Genomic DNA, 20,663 nt, shown 5'->3' on the forward strand with positions numbered 1-20,663 from the left:
GGCTTAACCAATGGACAGATATCTTTTTACATAACAAGAAGGAAGCCAGAGGCTAGGGCCACACCACCCTGAACATGCCCAGTCCTGTCTGATCTCGGAAGCTAAGCAGGGTTGGGCATGGTTAGTACTTGGATGGGAGACCACCTAGGAATACCAGGTGCTGTAGATGATTCAAACAAACAAATAAGGAACCAGAGGCACGATTGGTTCATTTAATAGCTCAATCAAGTCAGGGCTCTTTATTAGCTTCCCTATTGTTTTTGTAACTTTATTTCCTCATGATCTCAATGTGGCTGCTGCAGCTCTCCACACCACATTCCCACGTGACAACTTCCAAAGGCAGGTGCGGTGGTGAAGGAGAAAATCTTTCCCAGAAGCCCTCAGCAGACTTCCTCAGTCCTGGGCCACATACTTACTCTCAACCACTACAAAAGGAATTAGGTTTTTTATAGTTAACTTAGATCATTTTTCTATCTCAACAAAATAGGGAAGCAAGAGGGAAATTACTTTTTTCATAGGCTATCAGCAGTTTCTATACTGTTTCTTTCTATTTCTGAGATTTCGTCATCCAGATCAGGACAATTTTCTTTAAATCAGAATTTCATACACCCCAGAATCTGAGCACCAGCCACCTTCCTCCTCTTAGCAGTCGGCCCGAAAGCCCTACCCAGGCCTGACTTCTTTTTTCCAAAATAAGCCACAGCTTGGGTAAGATTGGTCAAAGCAATAAGAAAGAGCAAGGCAGGGCCCTATACTTGAATGAGTGGCAGTGTGTAAACGGGCTCCTACCATGGGGCAGAAAGCAGGGCAGAGGATGGCTCCAACGGACTGGCCACACACAGACTGGTAGGGTTGGGGTCTCAGAACCAAAACAAGGTAAGAACTGCCCTGGGCCATAGAGTTAGAGCCAACTGGTCAGAGCTGAGTCACCAGGCCAGAGGGGAACCAGTGGCAACAATGATTACATTCCAAGATTTGCAATGACCTCTGGAGTCAGAGGTCATGCCCCAGGGCTGCCTCATGTGGTTGTGCAGACCCTGATCTGCACAAGAGCCTCAAGCCAAGAGGAGTCAGTGGGGCCAGGATCCAGCTCGGCTCTGCTCTCCAAGCCAGGACTCCATGGCTAAGCTCCATCTACCTGGAGAAGGAGGCGTCTTTTCTTCAGAAAGACTGCCTTTAGGTTCTCAGAAAAGAGCCTTGGGCTTGCCGAGACCTGGAAGGTGCCTTTTTCTAATTCGTGTGGCCTTTTTCTAATTCGTATGAGTTACCTGTAGCCCTGTCCCACCTGATTCTAGAGACTGGGGACGAGGATGATGGGAAGACAGGGATGTTCAAGGAATCCCAGTTGTGGGAAGAAAAGGCCAGGAACCAGGCAAAGACTGCCTAGGACCTATTTTGCAGAGAGCTCTCTTCAGCAATATGTTAAGGAGCAGAACTTCTTTCTGTCGTACCCTAAAACAAGTCACCCTCCAACAGAGTTAGAGTGTGGGGCCATAGGCATTCCAGCCAAGGGGTAACTCTGCGCAGGATTCCCCTTCAGTCCTATGCAGCATGGGTAGATGAGTTAAAGCACTTTCGAAGTCACCATTCCTACTCCCCCATGAAAAGAATGTCCCTACATGCGGACTTACAGGTCCTCCACAAGAATACCATGTGTTTTCGTGTTCCTAAACCGCTATAGATAATGTTTAGTTGCTACCCCATGTGCCCAGGTAAACAAGTACTTGCTCCTTTCTCAAGGATTTTATAGAACTTGAATGTCCCTTAGGTCACTAATCACATTTCACTGGTGTTGTTAGTTTATAGGTATGACTCAACAGCTAAACAGGAAACCCCTCCACAGGGCCAAAGATCTCATCTATATCATACCGGTTTTCAGCTCAGAGCTGGATGGGCTATGCGTGAGCCAGGGTGAAAACGAAGGACAGCATGTAACCTGTGGAAGGGCAGTAATCGGCATGGCCCGGGGGAGAGGTGGAAGAGAAGGAAAGAACACCTATTAGAGGACTGAGATAGATCAGAGAGAAAAGCCTCTCTTACGCATAAAATTTCCCAAGACAAGCTCTAGAGATAAGAAGCAAAAGATCAAGATTGCTGCAGAAGCTAATTAAGAACTGGGTTCCACCACTAAGCTGGGGCTGGGTCCCTGACTGGAAACCAAATGGCTCCTGGTGCGACAGGAGGCTGCTGATGAGAGCGTCTTCCCTTCTCCTCGAGAAACACGTGCCTTCCAGGGCAAGAAATCCTATCTGTGGCTATCCGGCCCCCTGGGGCAGCGGGGCGGGGGCGGCAGGGAGGACTGCGTTTGACTAAGGAGAGCTGTTTATTCGCAGATAACTGTTAAATAACTGTTGAATGTATCTGATGAGAGGCGAAAGGAAGCCCCAAATGCCCCCAGAAGATGGGCCAGTGAGTCGCCAAGGCATGAAAAGACCGCAGGAAGGAGACCATTGAGAAGATGGTACCGCAGAAAGAGAATCCCCACCTCGGTTAATGAGGATTAGCGGGAGGACGTGCTGGGTTCACTGCAGCGTACTTTCGGGGTGATGCTTCCTGGAGTGCTGTAATTAGAGACGGCCATACACACATTCTGTCATTTAGGCAGGTCAACAAATACGCAGCCCTTTCCTGTGTGTGATTCCAAATACTGCCGGCCCGGGACAGTGTCAAGTTTCTACGCAGGAGCTGTCTAATCCAGACAAGCTTTCCCTTTGAGCAAAGGAGGTTCTCAAATTCACGTCTGTGGGTATGGCCGCCCTGCGCAGACTCTGCCCGCCTCCCCGTGGAAGATCTGCTTACTGTTCAGCTCGCCCTGCAATTGGAAACGAAATGACTACGCATTTAAAGGTATGCAAAGGGCTTTTCTGCCAGGATAGCATTAGTTTAAATGGAAACCATGGCTCTTGCCGAGAGGAAACCTGGAGAATATTTCTGAAAGGAGAACAGAGGAGAAACTTGTGGGAGGTGTGTGTGTGTGTGGGGGGGGGGTGTTTTATTTTTTTAAATTTTATTTTTTTAAATTAAATACGTGTGTGTATATATACACATACACACATACATATATATAACATTTATTATATTAGTTTCAGGTGTACAACATAATGATAGAATGATCACCACAATAAGTCTAGTTAACATCCATAGCCATACATAGTTACAATTTTTTTCTTGTGATGAGAACTTTCAAGATCTACTCTCCTAGCAACTTTCAAATATACAATACAGTGTTGTTAACTACAGTCACCATGCTGTACATTATGACCCCCGGACTTATTTATAACTAACAGGAAGCTTGTACCTTTCCACCACCTTCATTTATTTCCCTCAACCCTGAACCTGCCTCTGATATAACCACTAATTTGTTCTCTGTATCTATGAGCTCAGTTTTGTGGGGGGTTTTTTGTTGGTTTTTTTTTTTTTTTTTAGATTCCACATATGCTAAGATCATATAGTATTTGTCTTTCTCTTCCTGACTTATTTCACTTAGCATAATGCCCTCAGGGTCCATCCATATTGTCACAAAAGACAGGATTTCGTTCTTTTTTTTATGGCTGAATTATATATATATATATAATTTCCTTTATCTATTAACCTATCAATGGACACTTAAGATTGTTTCAGTGTCTTGGTTATTGTAAATAATGCTGCAAAGAAGATGCGGTGCATATATCTTTTCGAGTTAGTGCTTTCATTTTCTTTGGAAAAATACCCAGAAGTGGAATTTGCTGTGTTTAAGGTGTGGTGCTGATGCTGCAGGTCCAAAGACCATCCTTTGAGAAACCCAGCCTTGGAAGACACAAGGCCTGAGGGCGGTTTGCAGGAAAATGTGTATCAAGGCGAACAAAATCACAGCAAGAGTTTGTGTGGACGAGAACTCTCAACACAAATTAGAACCACTGTATGTCCAGAGAGTTGGAAAGCCAAGAAAGATGAAGCCTTACCTAAGATAGAGGAATTTGGCAAAGGTTCTTAAGAAAAACATACAGAAATATCTTCTTTACCTTGATTTTTGTCATGTGACCCCTGCAACTCAGGGTCATTTACCAAGAAAGCAAGCAAAAGATGCCTCATGCAAGAGAGAGTCAGTGAGGTGTTTTGTGTCCAAAACCAACCCTAGAAATGCAAAGTCCACCCTTCACCTAGTCAGTGCCCCGCCAAAGGTAGGAGTGGCCTCAGCAACAGTTCTTACCCCACCAGGCCAGGCTTCCTCTCCACTTCTGAGACCGCTCACTGGCCAGAGTGGGGACAAGTAACAAGGCCAGCATGAAAGCAATGGGCATGCCAAAGCAATCAAGAGCGTTCTTTGAGTCCGTTCTCCTCTCAGGTCCCTAATTTATTGTGAGTGGCCTTAGGGGCACTGGGAATCCGGGGCAGCCCAAATAATGTGTTCCGGCTCCTCTCCCACAGAGACTGGCGCCGATCTGGACGGGAGAAGATGGTGGTAGAGAATGGGAAGTAATTCAAGGTGGAGGCAGTTTGAGGTTTTGCTACAAACATCCTACAATGTACTAAGCTCCACTGACACATTCCCTAGTTGTCTTGACAAATTAAGGTTTTTGAAAGGAGTTGGGCTTCTTTTGCTTGCAGGGCTACTTTATTCAAGTAGATAGTTGTATGATGAAGCTGCAAATAACCAAAACCCCACTCAAAGAACGAACCAATGTGAGGGTGTACTTTGAGAGATCAGGTACTGGGGAGAGATCGCTCCAGAGTTGATTAATTCAGTGACTTGATAATGTCATCACAGACCCAGTGTATTAGTCAAAGTTCTTCAGAGAAACAGAACCAATAAGATACAAATTTATAAAAAGGGACTTATTATGAGAGATTGCCTCGCACAATTATAGAGGCTGAGAAATACTCAATGATCCTGTCTCCTCCTTTTAACACCCACAAAAATGACATTCTGCATGAGGTATTATGCAGCTTTGTAAAAATCCTGGGCACGAGGTATCCATTTAAGCTGCACCTAGATTCCTGACCCACAGAAACTCTGAGATTAAAAACCATTGCTGTTTTAAACTGCTAAATTGTAGGGCTATTTGTAATAGAAATAGATCACTAGCATACTCTTCTAAATCATTTGTAATAGACTCGGTTACGGAGGGGACCCTTTTAGTATAAGCCATGCCAAAATTCTGTCTGCCACTTTGGCATCTTTGGAAGTTAAAGCAATAAAGACCTCACACTCTAACCTGGTGAGGAGATTGCTCTACTCATAACTGAGGATGCAAAGTCCAAGTAAATAAACAGATAAGGTAAAGATACAAAGTTTCTCTCGTCCTCAAAAGAAAGAAATAACAAATCTTTAGGGTTTAATAATGTTTGGCAAGGTACTTTAGTTGTAAGCGTATGAACTTTGCTATTCATTCATTCATTCATTCGTTCATTCATTCATTTCCTCAACAGCTCTGCCACTTCCTACCTGGATGAACACAGACAAGTTACTTGCTTTCTCTGAGCCTTAATCTCTACCTATGCAAAAAGAAGGAAGTTATAATACCTCCCTCATGTATTCTTGTGAAGATTAAAGAAGATAGTTTATTTGAAAGAACAGTGCACAATGGTGCAAATAGTGAGAATTCAAAAAAATGTTATGTGTCCTTCTCTGGTACTTTTTTTTTTCTTAAAAAATTTACATTTGATCTGTGTTTTTAAAAGATCACCCTAGATCCTCTATGGAGACGATATTTAGATGGAAAGAATGGAAATGAGGTGAGTCAGGAGGTTATTGCAGTTGTTCAGGTGGGGCGGAGGATGATAATGGCTGTAACTCAAGGGTGGCAGTAGAAGACGGCAGAAGTGGATAGATTTGGAATGTGTTTTAAAGGTAGAGTTGGCAGAACTTATTGTAGGCGCGAAGAGAGAGGACCAACTAATTTCATCCCAAAGCATGAGCACTTGAGCCATTGATGCTGTCTAGATTAGCATCACACGACAGAACTGTCCGTGATGATGGAAATATTCTATACGGGTGCGGTCCAGTCTGGCAGATACTAACCGTGTGTGCCCACTGAGTATTTGAAGTATGGCTAGTGTGACCGAGGAAGAGTTTTTATTTTATTTTAAATAACTTAAACTTATATAGCCACCATATTAGATAGCACAGTTCTAGGCAATATGCCCTCTAGACGTTTTCCCCCATAATCCATTGTTATGTCTAAGTAATCCAAATTATACAGATGTGACAATTTATAGTGCCTACAATTTGATTTCACATATGCTATGATGATCTTGTCTAATATTAACTAGTTTCTGTTAATTGAGCTAAAACCTGAAAAAAAATCAAGACTCTCCTACTTCTATTAATCTCAATATTATAGCATTAATGAGTAATCCATTTTGACCAATTGTAAACATCATATAAACTATATCCTTGCGTGTTTTAATTAAGTTGGAATATTGCTCTTCTTCCTAATTTATGTGAATTCGATCACTATAATAACTATAAATCATGTTACTTGACCATAATGCCTATAGGAGGCATGATTAATTTCAAAAGGACTTGAAAGTGAGAACTACGACCTAAACAAACGGGTAATCAATCTGTCTTCTGGCCTAAGGACTGAAGTTGTCATCATACCACAGGTACTTAGCAGGCATCTCAAGGTTGACTTAGAGGAGGCTGCAGTGTTGATATTGAAAATGAAAATAAATTTAAATTTTATTCTAGCATATTTTGTTATAAAAGCTCTTTGATTTATGAAAGCTCTTTTTTTTCTTGCTTTCTCTTCTCATTTTCCTTAAGTGAGCCCCAAACATCTGCTGACTAGCATATAGTCCATATATACCTCAACGAACCCAATTTAGCACTCAAAACCAAGCTTCTCATCTAAGCTGTATTTAACGAAAAGCTTCAGGTCTTACTGTGGCACTTGTGCTCCCTCCGTATACCTACTAGATGATCGTAGTGACTATTTTTTTGGTTCTGTCTAAAACTCTTTTCTCCCTAAGGTAATATCTCTTCCCCTTACCTGTGATTTTGATGAAAGAGCCAATCACAGTATTCCTCCCGTCCTCCAGCCACAACTATTTACCTTGAATGGTACACAATACCATCGGATTTCTTATCTGAGACTTTACGCACATCCTGGAAGAAAGGAGACCTCTTTCCTTTGTAGCAACTAAACTGGGATGCTGTAAACCTGGAGCTGCCTCTAATGATGCCCTGTCATTTTCCAATCACATGGAGGCAACACATCTGAAATGGGAGAGAGTAAGACCAGCACAGAGAAGAAAGATGGTGGGGGGGGTGGGTGGGAAGAGAGCAAAGAGACAGAACTGATGATCTCATTTCCCTGCCCCTGAGGCCAGCTCCACTCATGAACTTCAATTAGCCAACAGTTTCCCTTTCATCCTTAAGCTCTGGGAGCTAGGCTTCTGCCACCTGTAACCAAATGGGTTCTTTGGAATCTGGCGCCTCTCCGAACTCACAAGGAGCCACACCCCCTTCACGGTTCGTGCTCCAGACAGAACACTCTCTCTGGTCACTGCGCTTTTTCAGAACTGGCCCTTTTGGCCATATCATTCCCCTGCCTGGAGCCCTTGCCTTCAGATCTCAGCTTAAACATCACTTTCTCAGGAAGGTCCTTCCCGACTTTAGGCGAAGGTTCGTTCACTCGCCGTAATCTCCCGCGGCATCCTGTGCTTCCCCCATCATAGCACTCACCCTGCATCACTGCCTCTTTGATGCTTGTCTTCACCGCCCGACTCAAAGCTGCACGAGGCCAGGGCCTACAGCTCTTTTTGGCTGATGTAGAATGGTGCTTGGACCAGGGTAGGCACCATATGAATATTTTGAATGAACAAATAAATAGTGTTTTCTCTCATATTTTCTCATTTGAAGCTGACGACATGTCTGCGAGTATTGTCAACATAATGTGAAAGCATAGTATATGTTCTCACTCCCACTTCTTACAGATAGGATCAAGCCGGTAGACACCGTTCTCTAAGATCCCACAGCTCAGAATGCCGATTGCTAAGCTAGAACTGTGATATTTTCAGTCCCAGACCAGCTCATTTCTCACCTAATTCCAAAAATACATTTCCATATAAAAATAATAACTCCTCAGATGCAGCCAGGGTTGAGCACCGCTGTTCTAAAATCACCTCATTTAAAAAAGATCTTTGAAACAGCTGCTACCCCCAAGTGCCATCGCTCTAATTATTTTGTGTGTCTCCATATACTCATTTAATTCCTTTAAAGAAACTGCCAGTTCCTTGAAACAGTAGTCTTGCTACTCAAAGTGTGGTCCCTGGACAAGTAGAATTGACACTATCTTAGAGCTTTTCAGAAATGCAGACCCTCAGGCCCCCCCTCAAGACCTATTGAATTAGAACTGCATTTTAACAAAATCCCCAGGTAATGCCAATGTACAGCTAAGAACCATTGCTCCAGAATAGCCAGTCACACCAGATATTTTTGTACCATAAGATTTGTATTCATGGCACATGGGTTCAGGGGAGACTGTGGGTAAAGGAATATACTTAATATTAGCTGGCGAACAATCAGGTTTTGAGATGGTCAGGACGATGAGTCAAATGGAGTAACAATCAAGGCTTTATTCACTTACCATGACAGTGCAAGCGAGACAAAAGAAGACAGGTGAAGACCAGGTGGCATGCAGAACAGACAGAGAAAATCTACTCATTAGCAAAAGGAGCACCCCAAAAAAGGTTCCTGATTCTTTATGGACCTGTAGGCTGGGGTGAGGGAGAAGAGGAAGGGCTAGGAATGGAATAGTGAGTTAAAGTGTCTCTTAGCCAAAGCCCCCAGTAAAGGGGACTCAGAATGGAGGCACTTGGGCTAGAATGGAAGCTACGCACACGAGCCTGGGTGGATGGGGTGGGGCTGAGTCTTTGAGTGCAACTCACGCCAGAAAACTGTGATGCACTAGCTGTGCACTGAGTCTGGAGTGGAGAGGGCTGTTTCCCTCCATGAGGCAGTCCAGGCAAAGCTCTGTGGTCGCCTGTAATCACACAAAGATCACATAAACGATTTGAACTCAGAGCAAGATGCTTCCACTTACTGGTACAAATTTTGTGCCATTTAACTGGTAAGGTCATGACTTTGCTTGGTTGCCTCAGGGAAGCAGCCTGAGAAACTGCCCAAAGCTTAATGATGGAATTGTCTCCAAGCAATGGTTCTCTAAGTGTGGTCCCACGCCAGCATCACCTGGGAACATCTTAGAAATGCAAATCCTTGTACTTCGCCCTGGACATTCTGAATCAGAAAATGCAGGGATGTTGCCCAGCAATGGGTGTTTTAAAAAACCCCGCCCTCCGGGTGATTCTGACACATGCTAACATTTAAGAAACACTTCTAGATGAGGTTTTCTCAAATTCAGCACCGCTGACATTTTAGGGAAGACACTTCTTTGTGGTGGGGGGTTATCCTGTGCACTGTAGGATGTTCAGATGAGTCTCTGGCTTCTACCTGCTAGAACCCAGTACCATCCGCCTAATGTGATACCCAAAAATATCTCCAGACATTGTGAAATATCCCCTGGGGGGGTGGGGGGAGGACAAAACTGATCTCCATTGAGAACCACTGCCCCAGAGCAATAACTACGGCCTTGACCAGTTCAAGCCTAAATCATGATACATGAACAATCATGTCCGTAACATATACATTCAAGTGTTCACAGATATGTCACACTATCACATAAACTGAGGTTTGAATAGTCCACAGCGTACAAAGTACTTTCATATATGTCATTTGTTCCTCACATTAATCCTACAAGAAAGGTAATATCATTGTTCCCATATTACTAGCAAGGAAACTGAGATTCACAGGGGTTACCTGATGTGCCCGAGGTCACTGCCTGCTAAATAGCAGAGCTGAAACTTGAACACAGATTTTTCTTTTTCATAGATAAAGAGAATTATCTTACAAAACAGGCTATGGAGGGGATAGTTCTAGCCTTGAACAATTAGCTGAGAAGTAATAGTTGTAGGAATACTTAAACAGAGTGTTCAATATGAAAAATGTATGTGTATCCAAGAGTAGGGTGAGCCTTCCCACAGACGCTGGCATAAGCTATTCCTTGGAAATAAAAGTTTTATGATAGTAATTGTGAGCCTTAATCAAAGATGTCAGGGAGATTTGTACTCACATCACAGAAGTAAAAAAAAAAAAAAAAAAAATAGCACAATTAAGCAAATTCGGGAATAGTCTTTCTCCTCTAAAGCCCAGCCCCTAATGAGAAAGTAAAAACGGAATCAGAATCATTGACTGAACGAGGAAGAAAGAGGACACCCAGGACACCACAGAGCCATCCATCGACCCGCTGTGACCCAGGGCCCTGCAGAATGAAGTGCTGACCCACCAGTACTGGGTTCCTAGGGAGGATGGTGCTAACAGCCTGCAAAGCCCACGGCTTCCAGAGGGTGGATGCAACCCTCATCCAGAGGTGAGCCGGGGATTTCCAAGACACAGTAATAGACTTTGGCTTCTGAGTGATCATCCACCCACCAGCAGCCAGCTTGCTGACCTTTGGCTGGTCCTCCGACATGGCCAAACTTGTTGCAGAGCATAAAACTGAAATGCTAAATATAGATCAAGGCCAAATCAAAGTCACGATGAGACAAATGACTCAAAACAAACCTTTTCATGTCGGTTCTTTCTGGCCCTGAGAAGGCTTTGAAACGTCTTGCCCCCTCTTTAGAGGACCGTGAATGGTCTCCTAAACTGGAGTTTAAATCTGGAAACATTTCTAATGGAAGGAAAGAGCACTGGGCTTGCAGTCAGAAGGCCCAGGTTTTTGTTTTGGAAGTTCAACAGAGAAACTGCTCTTTACCAACATCCTAAACTTGCAGTTAATATGCCCACACCTTGGCAAACACCACGCATAAAGCTGAAGAAGCCACGATTTGGAGTCATGCAGGCCCAGCGAGAAATCTCTGCTCTGCTGTGTTCTGGCAGGGTCATGCCAGACAGCTCCCTAACCCTTCTCATCCTCAGTTTCCTCATCTTTAAAATTGAGGTGATAATAACAGTCCTAATCCAAAGGCTTTTAAATGGAATCACACAGATAAATGATTAGCACACAGTTCTTGGTGAAGTTTTGATTAAAATCTATACGTCATATGGAAATAGAAGAAATGAGAGCCACTTACAGATTGACTAAGAAATGTTGTTTCCATTCTATTAAAAAGACCTCAGAATTGGTAGATGACAGTCTCTCCCAGGAACACGGGCCATTTCTCATATCTCCTCCATGATCCAAATTAGCAGATAATTAGACATGAGGGTCCCTGCATATATAACACCATTTTGTAATACACACTTTTCTGTTAGTTTAGTTATAGGGGAAATTGTGAATGAAAGAAGAAAAATATAGAACGGTGCTGTTGAATACAGTAGCCACGGGTCACATGGGGCTACTGAATCTTTGAAATGTGGCCAGTCCAAGTTGAGATACAACATAGGGTAAAATACACACCAGACTCTGAAGATAGTACCCAAAAAGGAATATATTTCATTAATATTTTTATATTGGCTATATGTCAAAATGATAAAAATTGGATAAATTGGAGCAAATAAAATGTATTTGAAAATTAATTTTACCTGTTTCTTTTTACCTTTTTAATGTTTACTAAAAAATTTTTTGAAATTACATATGCAGCTTGTATTATATTTCTATTAGACAATGCTAGAATAGAGAGGACGTGTGTGCACACACGCGCACATATGGACACACACACACATACCCATGAATGAGGAAAAAAGGAAGCCCCAAGGATTTAACAGTGAAAAAAATCTCAGTTTGCGAGGGAGGACGCAGGCTTGACAATCCTACCTCCACCTAAAGAAGTCATCTAGATTAATTTTTCTATTAGCAAAGAAGCTAAAAGAGACTGTTCTATTTACATATTCCGTGTTGTAACATTTGGTAGAGGAAAGAAAAAAGGTTGCGCTTCCTTTACTTCTTCTCATTGGATAACACTTTTTAACCTTATAAAAACAGTCTGTCCTCTTTCGGTGGGAAAGACCTAAGTTAAGGAAAGTGCGCCCTCTGCAGGTTACTTAGTAATATTTTAAAAGAAAAAATAGGCACAGTGAGGTAGACTGTAAAAATAATGTAGGATAAATAAATGAATGAATGAGTTACATTTCACAGTGTTGCATTTATAGCTTTTACCACCGATTCAGTAATGATGGAACTGAAGGCAGGGAAGTAGGTTTATAAGGTGGAAACTGTTATTAGATCATGTCAGCCTTTTCTTTTTTCCTTCCCTCTTGTCCTCGTCCCTCCTGCCTTCCTTTTTTTTTTCTCTTTCCTTCCTTCCTCGCTCCCTCCCTTCCTTTCTTTTGTCCAGTCATCTTTTTCTTTCTTTCACTCTTTTGACAGCTGAGATACACCTTTATTATAAATCCTATGTAAAAACAGAAGCTACAAGGTCAAATTCAACTTAGAGGTTTATGCTGCTTATTTTTACTCAATGTCTTTATGAGGTTAATACTTTATTCATGTTTCTAAGCCCGACCTTGCAGACAAGGTCAAGAAATTATACGACCACAAACACTCACCAACTACGAAGTTAATAGAATGAAACAGTAAGCAGCCTTCAACTTAGGAAAGGGTTATCTTCCCAAAGACAGTTGATATGCTGGTTGCTTAGAACTGGAAATCTTCGTCTCAGTTATCCCTGGCCAAGTTTGCAGATGTACTAATACACATTAGCCTATAATAAAACAGACCACTAATTACGCTATTATTTCTACTCTACCAAAAGGAACATATAGCAGTATCTTTATAGGAAAAGACAAATATAAGGCCACACTTGGGATCTCAGGAGCCCGTCCTCCTTTCCCCAAGCAGTATGAGCAGGCTCCCCCAGCTTCTCAACTTAGGGACGAGAGGTGCCTCTAGGAGACCCATGTCAGACCCTCCCTCAGCACCGGCCACTCGTTTGCCTTCTGTGTTGCCAAAAAAAAAAAAAAGTTAACTCACTGGGACAATCACACCCTAAGATTTCCAAACTGGAGAACAAAGGAAACAAAAGGAGTTTTCGTCATCAAGAGATCAGAGAAAGGGAGACCACACAAGGTGGGCTGTCCCTGCCTTTTCTCTCTCACACACACACACACACACACACACACACACACAAAACTTCTGCCTGTGTCACTAAAACTCGTTTCATAAATTAATCGATTGCAGGCTAGGCCTTCCTGTAACAATAATAATAACTGGGCTTCGATAGCCTCAAGAAATATAGCATTAATGTTATGAAATATTTTTCCTATTTGTATTTTTATTTACAGCATAATTTATTTTAAAACCAATCCAATTCCTTTTAGCCTATCAAATAAAACCAGCATAGTTAAATTAAACTTTGTAGGCTGGGAAATAACTTAAGGAGCGTTTTTGAGAAGGAGCAGGAAAGAACCCAGAAATTACTTTTATTCCTTACGCATAATTCAAAACATGATGAAAATGTAATGCGAGCCTGTAAATTTGTGTACTTTTTGTCAAATACAGATTACACAGTTCAAAATAAACACTTGCAGGAGAGCACAATAGAGAGCGATAGGATTTATTAGTTGTTGCTTCTCGTGCTTATATTTAAGCTTCTTAATCAAGAATATGTAGAACAGCCTAAATAATGTGTCTATTTAAGCTTCACTTCTTATAGTTAAACTACTGAAAAAAATAAAAGCATCTATTTTTACCAGAATTATTGGAATGTAAGTGAAATATTTTTGCAGTTCTGTTCTATCCTGATTGCACAGTCTGGAAATCCAGCACTTTTGAGAAATATGTGCACTATTTAATGCATAATGGCTCAATAAAGAAGCTCTTACCCACTCACTTAACTTGAGATTAAAACAAAACCGTAATTCCCCTCTTGGGCATCTAAGTTTAGTTTTCACTATAACTGGTACATGAGTCCAGGTTCGATGTACAGAAATCTCTTAATCAGTGCCTTATAGCATGGTGATTAAGAAAATGGGCTTTGGAATGAAGCCTGGCTAAATCCTGCATAAGCCTTTAGGAGTTGTGTGGCCTAAGACAGGTATCTTAACCTCTCTGTGCTTCAGCTTCCTGATTCAAAAATTGGAGTTTATTCATTTATTTAATACCTACCACGTACCAAGCACTGTTTTAAGAACCAGGAACCTAATAATAAAGAACATGTTTGGTCCAAATTCTTAGAAAGATTACATTCCTATTGGTGAAGAGAGACACCTTTTTAAATGAACTAACATGAAATTTTCCAGAGTGTGTTAGGTGTTACAATGAAAATAAAACAAACTGATGTGAAAGAGGTATGTATTATGGAGTTTCTTTACACAGAGTTGTCAAGGAAACCCCCTCTGGGAGGTGAGATTTAATCTGGGACTCTAATGACAAAGAGGAATCACCCACGCTTAGGTCTGGGAGAAGAGCTGAACGGGCAGGAGGAACAGCCAATGGAAAGCTCTAAGGAGGAAAAGCTTGGCACGTTTCTAGAACAAAACAGAGCAGAGAGAGTGGGGAAAAAAGCAGGATCTGGGGTAGGGAAGGGCTCGATCACGCTGGGCCTCAAGAGGCCCTGGTATAGAGTTTGGTTTTTATTTTAAGTCCAATGGGGAGTCATTAGATAGCTTTCATCGGGGTGGCTGTGAAGATTAAATGAGATAAGGTACGTGAAGGGCTTAGCACGAGGAACACGTGGCGCAGGGTGAACACGTAACGGGCGGTGACGTCATCGTCATTTTTGTCATTCTATAAACCCTGACGTACGATACCGTGAGGCCCAAAGTTTTTATTCTTATTAAATTCCGGGGCAAGTTATTTAAAAAATTAATGAAGTGAGAACAGGGACTGAGCCGAAGATGGGTGTCAACTGCCAATCGCCGCAAAGCCAAATTCTGCTGCAGGATGCATTTTACTTTATTATCTTTCTAATCATCATTATCATCAATTAAATCGAAGTCAAATCTAAGGCCAGCACTGTTCACCGTTCTTAATTTTTGCCATCTGGAGTGACATGGCAACCTGCCTGTGTGATGAAATGAATCTGGAGGAGCAATATCCTAAAAATGCCATGGTCACTATGAAATGACATAAATATTCCTTAATTTCCCCTAGAGCATCATGGAATCAGTGGACTTTCTGCCTCTCGGGCTTGGTGAGAACCCTCTCACCCACTTCCCAGAGCTGGTGGGCAGCAGCACACACTTACTGGACCGGGAATATCAAGAAGTCCATCTCAAGTCAGAACTCATACGAGTGCATCAAGGGTTTTTTTTTTTTTTTTTTTCTCTCCTGGCCACATTTGATCATCTGTGCCTTCTCTTTCTGTGAGAACGCCATATAAAGCAATCCTTACTCCGTGGATCATTTAGTTTACTAAATCATCGTTTATTTTTTCCTCAGGATATCACATGCTATTTTAGAGTCCGTTTTCAAAATGTCTTAAATGGCTTGGCTCGAAATTGGTTTTGTATTAAGGGAAAGAACTAGTGTCCCAGAGTTTCAATCAGCACCTTAGTGAACAGTGAGCTGACCTTCTGCAGAGTGCCCAGAGTTTGCCAACAGCAAGAGTGAGCTTAGACATCCACGGTTCATTTCTCTCTGCTGCTTTTTCACATTTTTTTCTCCTACGGTATTTTCAATGAAAACAGGACTATAGTTGACAGTCTTATAGGAAGGGGTTAGAGTAGGGCTGGCATAGAGTCAGATCGGTTGCCACAGCCTCACATAACTACTGAAATTGCAATGACCTGAACTGCCTCGTCACTTTGCATGGAAGTAATTTAACTACCTATGACCATTCACACAGAGATAATTATGATTCTGCATCAAAGCCATCGCGACATTATTTCAGCCAGCACAATAACCATGTCATCAGCATTAGATTAATGTTGCATTAATTGTAGTGGCATTTCAGTCATATATTATAACAAAAGAATGAGGTTTTCTCTATAAATGAATTTTCCAGACAAGTGTGGCTCTCTCCTTCAAGAACCAACAGATGTTTTAAAAATTAAATCATTTTTAATAGAATTTAAATGTATTTGACATGTTCAATGACCACTTAAACAAGATGCAAGTATCAGTATTTACTTGTTTATTCATAGCCAATGATCCCTTTAAGTGGGATGCACTGATCCATGCAATGGCTTCACTAAATAGCCCAGGTTATGCTTCTCCAGTTCTTCAAGTCTCTCTTAAGTATGTCAGGCCCTTCTCTATCTGGCTATTATCTGTTACGTCTTACTACTGTCGGTAGGTCTGAGTGTCTGTTACCTTGAGTATTCCCACACTTGTTCTCATTTGCTCTATGTGAGAAATCAGACTATAAAACTTACGGGAATTAGTAGCATTATTTCATAATTCTCAATCCAAAAGTCTCCAGGTAACGGCCTAGCGGTCTTTCCATATCTTAGATAAGAAGGAAGTACATGGACTTGGAGACAGGCATTTTCCGTGCTAATTTCTTTTTCCTTTTTCCTTTGTAATTTTTTGGCAAAGTTTGAGAGTGATCTTGTGATAAATGACTGTGTATTACTACATTTTTCTAATCATATTCTCTTGTATCTCTTATTTCTAAATAAATTTTCTTATTCATCTTTGAAAGTTAATTCCTAACTAAATAATGTTAGGCTATGTGTTCTTAAGTTATCAAAAATCACTGTATGATGATGTAAGGGGGTAAAAAAATCTTTTGGGAGGGATTTATCAAAGCCATTACCCTTTTTGTTCACCAGGATTCTTGATGTGATTTAACTTTCACCTCAATTGTGCAATTTGGCATAGTGTCAGAAGAATGAATTATCTGTTAAGGAACAGAAAACAGCTAAATCAAATAGCAATGAGAAAATGTAATTTCTCCAGCCAACCACGACAGAAATAGATCCTTCCTTAATTTTAGTCCCCTGAGACTAATGACTGACCCTAATGAATATCCTAGTGGGAAATCATTGTAATAAAAATAGCCAAAAATTAAGAATAGGACCAGTGAGAATGACGATGGCTGATAAGCATTTGAACCACCAAGCCTCCTTACTAATCCAACCACAAAAATAAGCACAGGCTCACGGACTGAGTGCCTAAAAGAAGTCACAGACATTATATACCAATCAATTACCACATGTAGCTTAAGGAAAAAAAACCATCTGCAATGATCCTTTATTCCCATTATTGTTTTTAATGGAATCGGTGTACAGTAATGTGAGTCTTATCCCTGTTTTATACTTACTTAAGTGTTGTGCTACTTACAGTGTGGCTGTGCTTCCAGCAAAAATTGCAAATTCCTCTTCCTAAATTAGTAAAAAAAAAAAAAAAAATTCCGAAGTGAGGCTTCTAACTCCTTTAATCATCCCCAACCCATCTGTGAATTTATAAACTAGCACTGTAAAAAATATATGTATACCCCACCTCATTTCTAAAGGATTTGATGTGGCTTATAAAAACAAATAAAATCAACAAGAATTGTCTTTAAATTGAGATAGTCTGGGAAAAAGAAGAAAGAACAAACAAGATTTTAATAAAACCAAACAGTAACATACAGAAATGTCACAACATAGTCTTATATAGTTGGTAGAGCTAGCTGGGTTACACGTTTGGCTCAAAGTTTTTAGAAGTTTAAAAGAGAAAGAAATAAGTTGTAAGATTACAGAGGCCATAAAATAAAAACAATGGGTGAATAATGGGATAAGTTTTCCCCACGAGTCATATAAAAAAGATACCATGCAATGCAGTGTTCGACACCCACAAAAACAAGCCTAGAGTAGAGACAATAGTCCATTACTTCTGGCTTTCGCTCTCCCTTGTTATAAGTCAACGGCAGGATCCCAAATTGCAATTTGCCAAATTCAATTCTCCAAAGAACTAGAACACTGAAGGGGTGGCTTCATCCAACGGCCTAAACTAGAGTGTATGACATGTCATTCAGGGAACTTCCCTCAAACATACATTCTTGCAGTTAGGCTTTTGATTATGATCAGATCAAAGATGCTTAAAAGTTATATTCTCAAACTAGAATACAAGGTACAGATATTCTGTGGAGTAAAATAAGGCAGAGAACATTGATGAACTAACCAGGGGAGATGCAGAAATATCTTTTTAAAAAGGACCAAAATTGTGCCGTCTAAAAACTTCTGAATTCATTTTAAAAAATAATGGAAAAGTAGGATCTCAAATCACTATGGCACAAAGAATGACTGCACTAATTGTTAACCTGAACCACTGCAATCTAGATATTACTAGTCACTCACTGTGGTTTAAGGAAAAACAAAAACAAAAGAAAACAAAACAACTCAGCAAAACACCAAAAGAAAATTTTAATGCTGTCTTCTAGTGAATCCTACAAGGTAAGTTGGTTCCAGTACAGTATTTTCCTAAAATAAATTGCTGAGTGGAACTGTTGAATACAAAGCAGATGAACATTGGAAAACTTTTGCCGAAAAGGGTGATTGAGGTTTGAGCGGTGATGGTAACTGACTGCACTGTGTCTTCCATTTTCACGCTTCCTTGCACCTACACTCTTTGATACTGCCCTTCTACACTGACTCTGGGATTGGCCATGTGACCTACTTTGGCCAATGGGATAGCAGCAAATTTGACAAAAGCCCTTACACACTTCTGCTTGCTCTTGTGGAACCCTCAGCTTCCATGAGGTCCAGCCAGGTAGCCTGCTGGAGGATGAGACCACCCAACAGCTGACTGTAGATATATAAGCAATCCTCGTCTAACATGGCAAAGCCTGGCTAGATCAGCCAAAGTGCCAACCTAGTTTTAGTCTTGTAAGAAATAAGTCCATGTGGCTTTAAGCCACTAAATGTGTGAATGCTTTATTAATGCTAACTGATACAGCAATGGCTAACTGCCACAGTGCCTGAATTTAAGCCTTTCTTCTATTAGTAGAAAATAGGACCAAGAGCCGGTAAAGTCATTTCTAGAGTTTGATAATATCAGTAGATAAAACTATTTGTTGACTTTCAGTGGGTGTAGGGAGGGATTCAATTAGTTCATCTAAAAGTAATACTGAATATTAAGAAACAAGTTAAAAGAAAGGGGGCATTCGAAACATCCCTGTCTTACTCACTTTGAAATAAGTACTTAACTTATCAGGAGATTGTTCTTTCAAACCCAGATCTTGCACTGGTGTTAAGATACAGATTCTCTACAGTAGCGCCCCTCCCTGCCTTAGCCACGGTAAATATGTTCCAAGACCCCCAGTGGAGGTCTGCAACTATGGATGACATTGAACGCTATGTACACTGTATTTTCCTATAGATACCTATGATAAAGTTTAATTTATACATTAGACACAGTAAGAGATTAACAATAATAATAAAATAGAACAATTATATACTGTAACAAAAGTTATATGAATGTGGCCTATCTCCAAATATCTTACTGTACTGTACTCATCCTTCTGTGATAATGAGCTGATACGACACCTATGTGATGAGATGAAGTAGATGACAAGGGCATTTTGATGTAGCATTGGGCATATGGCACTCAAGTTAAAACTTGGGAACTGTTTATTTCTGGAATTTTCCATTTAATACTTTAAGACCATCGTTGACCACAGGTATCTGAAACCATGGAAAGCGAAACCGCGAATAAGGGGGAAACTACCGTGTAAGAATCGGGACCAGGTTCAATACTGTACAGTACAGACTATAAGCTGGTTCCTACGCACAGGGTCAAATACTGGGTAAAGATCAATAAAAGCTGTGATTAATCTTATCTTGTTCTTGAAATATACAGAAAGGAAAGTTATTACTGTGGAATAACTTTCTCAAAAGTCTGCTCCTTGCATAGAACATTGGTCTGAGAAAGCCAGGCTTGTATTGTCATGGAAAATTGGCTAAAACGAGGGGGGGAAAACACCCAGTAAGCTCATAAATCCATAATTCAAAAGGAGATTTATATATTTTTCAAAAAAGGGGGCAGTGCAATTGTACTATGCTTTAGTCCATGAGAATAAAGTCAAGAAAGACTCGTTACCAGAAGACCATAAACGATTTTAATAACAGAAAAATCTTCACCAGGTATCTTATTTTACTTGACCTTTTTAATCAGTAAGACTGAGATGTTTCCTGTGTGTACTAGAGAGAAGCAATTGCTTGATATTGAGGCTTATTCAATTGTTCTCATCAGGTTCCTCGAAATCTTTCCTGACTCTCAGTTCTAGGACATCCATAGGAATGTTTAAAAAACAAAAAATTTAAAAAATTAAGAGTAAAAATTGGGTTCGCAAGATCCTGAATGACTTCTAAATTTCATCTCATATGTTGGCTCCCAAGACTAGCTGTGACTGTTTTTAGCTTCCTAATAATCGTAAACACAAGAATTGGCTCCATCAGCATCTCATGCAGGAAACAGGAACCGCTCTAAGTATTATAAGCAAAACAAGATTTTAATACAAGGATTAAGATGCTTCAGAAATCCACCATGGATGAAGAAGCAAGCTTTAAGGTTGATCTCCGGGAATAAATCCCAGTTGTGACATGACTGACCCACCGTGGGAGACTACTTCTTTCTATATGATCCAGAAGGTGAGGAATCAACAATCATCCCTGGACAGCCTGGGACCAAGAACACATAACCACGGCTGTAATCCAGAGAGCCAGAAGATGGATGGAGAAGCTGTCACCGTCTCCACAGCTGCCCCTCTACACCGAGTAACGACTGGAATAGTGAAGTCAAAAATGCATCCTC

At 40.9% G+C, this 20,663-nt stretch overlaps 1 protein-coding gene and 1 pseudogene across 1 annotated transcript in view; one reads left to right on the forward strand and one right to left on the reverse strand.

Annotated features, from left to right (window-relative positions):
- MAP3K7CL (MAP3K7 C-terminal like) overlaps positions 1–19,962 on the reverse strand; it is a 67,803-nt gene extending 47,841 nt beyond the window's left edge. Inside the window, exon 1 of the mRNA XM_016129888.2 lies at positions 17,211–19,962. The gene's annotated coding sequence lies outside the window, so the exon portion shown is untranslated. The remainder of the gene's footprint in view (positions 1–17,210) is intronic.
- Positions 51–169, forward strand: LOC118602602 (annotated as a pseudogene).
- Positions 19,963–20,663: the final 701 nt, after the last annotated feature.

The sequence above is a fragment of the Rousettus aegyptiacus genome, unplaced genomic scaffold (assembly GCF_014176215.1).
Source record: "Rousettus aegyptiacus isolate mRouAeg1 unplaced genomic scaffold, mRouAeg1.p scaffold_m13_p_4, whole genome shotgun sequence".
In the NCBI taxonomy this organism is placed as follows: domain Eukaryota; kingdom Metazoa; phylum Chordata; class Mammalia; order Chiroptera; family Pteropodidae; genus Rousettus; species Rousettus aegyptiacus.